Here is a 3,765-nt window from a genome sequence, read left to right as displayed (position 1 = left end):
TCTTCTCACTCCTGGCTTTGTCTTGGTCTCTACAGAAAGCTGCAAGCCTGAAGGTGACTAGGGTGAGTGGTCCTTGAAGCAATCGAGGGTCTCGGTTCAATGGGGCTTCAGGGTCCACCGGGCTCCCCGGGGCAGGCAGGAGGGACCCCACGTGGCCAGGAGGCGGCGTCTCTGCTCTGAGGGCCCCTTCGGCCGGCCCCGCCCTGCAGGGTCTGTTCCTGGGCTGCACTCCGCCCAGGCGCCCGCTCTGTGCTCAGGGCTCACTGTTGGGTAACTCGGGACGTCTGTGCCTGCCCGGCTGTGCACCGGGCGGAAGGTGCATTCTGCCCCCGGCGCTGCAGCCCTGGGGGCAGGGAGAGCCCCATCTGCCCCCTTCCTCCATGACCTTTCCCCTCCTCTCCAGGGTAGGGGCACCAGGCTCCACGGCAGCCCCTGGCAGCGCCATCAGGACCCACCATCCTACGGGACGTGGGAGGAGCCCCTGGGACCTGGGCCTCCCCACCCCCTACTCCCCTGCCCCGCTTTCTCGCCCAGCCTTCCCTCCCCTCTCCGGCTTCAAATAAAAGGCTTCAGCATCCCCAGGGGCTCTGCCTGTCTGTGGGGCCCCTCGGGGGGTGAGAGGGAGGACAGGGAGGTGGAAGCCTTGCAGAAAGGACCAGAGGACCGCTCGCGTCCTGGGTCCCCATGGTGTGTGTCTCTGTCCGATGGGCCTGGGGGTCCGGGGAGAGGTGGGTGCTGGCAGCTCTGCCCGAGGTCCCGGGGGGTCTCTGCAGGTCTGATGCCCACAAGCTCAGGTTTGGGTGGTCATGCGGCTGGGGGAGGGAACTGATGCCCACAAGCGCAGGTTTGGGTGGTCCCATGGTTAGGGGGAGGGCTGTGAGGGTGGCAGGGTCAGCCCCAGCCCCAGGTGGGGACACGTGTGCAGGTGGGGATCGCCCAGCCCCACGGGCCCCCACAAGCTGGAGGCCAAGGTGGGAGTGAAGGAGGCCAGGCTGGCCCAGGCTCACAGGATAAGGATGGCCCGACACTTGGCCCCAGACCCGGACGACTCTGCTGGTCCTCCCACACAGGCCGCCTGACAGCCAGCTGATGGTGACCATGGTCTCCTTTCTCGTGGTGGAAGGAGGATCCCAGCCCAGCCTCCCTGGAGACTGGGGACAAGGGGTCCCTCCACACAGGGTCAGTGAGATTCCCCGAGTCCCAGGCCCCGCCAGTCCCCAGTGGGGGCGGCCTGCTCTCCCAGGCCCTCCTGGACACAGCAGGCCCCACGCGGAGATACCAGGTTCCGGGCACTTGGAGTGTTCCTTCCTGACAAGGAGACACTGGGCAGGGGTCCCCCTGCAGTGTGAGCCTCTCACCAGTGTGGGGGCTCCTGGGGCCCAGACCGTCGCAGGCCTTCGTGGCATATGTCTACTTTCTGTCATGACAACTCTCCTGGCCCCACTGTCCCTGCAACGGTGCGAGACCATCACGCCGGGAGCCCGACCGGGGGTCACGGTGAAGGCTGCCTGGTCCTTGGGTTCCTGTCTTGGGATCTGGGCTGGGCACCATCTGCCCACTTGGTGGTGACCTGTCCCTAAGTGATGGGTCTCCTCTGATCTGGCTCTTCCCTGGGAGGCAGAGAAGCGGCCGGGGGCTGGCAGGGCCAGGGCTCAGAGTCCTGATATTCCGGGGTAAGACTCGTGGTGGGGGTGCGAGGACCTGCCTGGTGACAGTCCTGCTCAGACCTGCCCAGGAGGCATCCCTCCACCTCACCTGGAGAAACCCGGGCTGAGCCGGGGGGCCCTGTGTCCAGCTCTGGCTTCTGTGGAGACTATTTTAGGGGTCCATCTTCCTGGGGGGAGGCTGCAGGGCCCACATGGAGATGCTCTCCTGTCTGGGAACCAAGCCCAGCTCTGCCCCAGCACTGTCCGCTCCTCAACCACCCTGGGCCTGCCTGGAGGGGTCCAGCTTTGCGCTGGGCTGGGGGCTGTGGGGAGGATGGTCAGATCAAAATGAGCTGGGGGCAGCAGGATCTGAACAGAATCCTGTAAGCGCGTGTCCCGCGAGAGGGACGAGGAGGACCTCAGGCGGCTGTGTCCCGGGGCTTGTGTCCAGCCATCAACCACTGGGCTTGTCCCCAGCTGAACCTGGTTCTGGCGTGGAGGCTGAGGAGTGGCACCCAAACAAAACCAGCCCCACGGGCTGGACTGACCCTCAAGGTCTCCCGGCCACTGCCCTTCCCCCCCGAGGCCCCCCAGGGGTGGGGAGACCCAGTCTTTCCTTCCCACTGCACACTGCATGGGGCGGCCAGCCTGCATCCACTCCCGGTCACCCACACGGCAGCACCTCATCCATGCGAGGAGCAGCCCGACCTGCACGTCTAGTTCGAAGGTGTCAGGGAGAATCCCCTGAATCTCGCTGCTCTCCTCCCTGGAAACCGGGGTCAGTGGTTGGCACGTCCAAGGCCCCGCCGTCCATTCAGCGGGTGGAGAACACTCACACCCAAGGGGCTGGCCCTGCGGGGTTCGCCCACCTCCACCCCCTCTTCTTCTTGGGTCAGCCTCCAGGAGTCCGAGCCATAGGTCGTGGGCTGCCCAGGCCACAGTGGCCAGCGAAGAGCACGGGTCATGGAACCTTTGCTCCCCGTCAAGCTCAGACACTCAGTGGCCCCTCCCCTGCTTCTGGGAGGCACAGCCTCCCCGCCTCACCCCCTCTACCACCTCATTCCAGAACATTTTCATCACCCTGGAAATGCTCCTCACCCTATGAGCAGTCACCAGCCCCATTCCTCCTCCCCCACCCCCGAATCCTGGAGACCACCACTGGAGACACCTGGATATCCCCCACGGAGATGCTATCTCCACGCATTTACCTCCTCTGTGTGTTTCTTATCAGTGAAGTCATATCATACGTGGCCTTTCATGAGCCTCTTTCACCCAGCGTGAAGTTTCAGGCTCATCCGTGTGGCAGGTGTGGCGGAACCACCTTCCTTTTATGGATGAATGTACACCACTGTGGCTGGACCACATACGGCTATCCACTCTTCAGGACGGGTTGTTCGCATCGTTTGGCTGCAGGGAATAAACCCGGAGAACAGGCTTGGCCATGGACTCAAGTCCTGGTCTGCACTTCTTTTGGGTCAGGTAAGCCATGCAGATGACACCACCCTTATGGCAGAAAGTGAAGAGGAACTAAAAAGCCTCTTGATGAAAGTGAAAGAGGAGAGTGAAAAAGTTGGCTTAAAGCTCAACATTCAGAAAACGAAGATCGTGGCATCCGGTCCCATCACTTCATGGGAAATAGATGGGGAAACAGTGTCAGACTTTATTTTTCGGGGCTCCAAAATCACTGCAGATGATGACTGCAGCCATGAAATTAAAAGACACTTACTCCTTGGAAGGAAAGTTATGACCAACGTAGATAGCATATTCAAAAGCAGAGACATTACTTTGCCAACAAAGGTTTGTCCAGTCAAGGCTATGGTTTTTCCAGTGGTCATGTATGGATGTGAGAGTTGGACTGTGAAGAAAGCTGAGTGCCGAAGAATTGATGCTTTTGAACTGTGGTGTTGGAGAAGACTCTTGAGAGTCCCTTGGGCTGCAAGGAGATCCAACAAGTCCATCCTAAAGGATATCAGTCCTGGGTGTTCATTGAAAGGACTGAGGCTGAGGCTGAACCTCCAATACTTTGGCCACCTCATGTGAAGAGTTGACTCATTAGAAAAGACCCTGATGCTGGAGGGATTGGGGGCAGGAGGAGAAGGGGACGACAGAGGATGAGATG

At 61.0% G+C, this 3,765-nt stretch overlaps 1 protein-coding gene across 1 annotated transcript in view; it reads left to right on the top strand.

Annotated features, from left to right (window-relative positions):
- Positions 1-3,765, top strand: part of OBP2B (odorant binding protein 2B) — a 19,922-nt gene that overhangs the window by 15,014 nt on the left and 1,143 nt on the right. The window lies entirely within an intron of this gene.

The sequence above is a fragment of the Bison bison genome, unplaced genomic scaffold (genome assembly GCF_000754665.1).
Source record: "Bison bison bison isolate TAMUID 2011002044 unplaced genomic scaffold, Bison_UMD1.0 scf7180017864375, whole genome shotgun sequence".
NCBI lineage: Eukaryota > Metazoa > Chordata > Mammalia > Artiodactyla > Bovidae > Bison > Bison bison.
The sequence above is the reverse complement of the archived record's forward strand: the minus strand, read 5'-3'. Positions and strand labels throughout refer to the sequence as shown.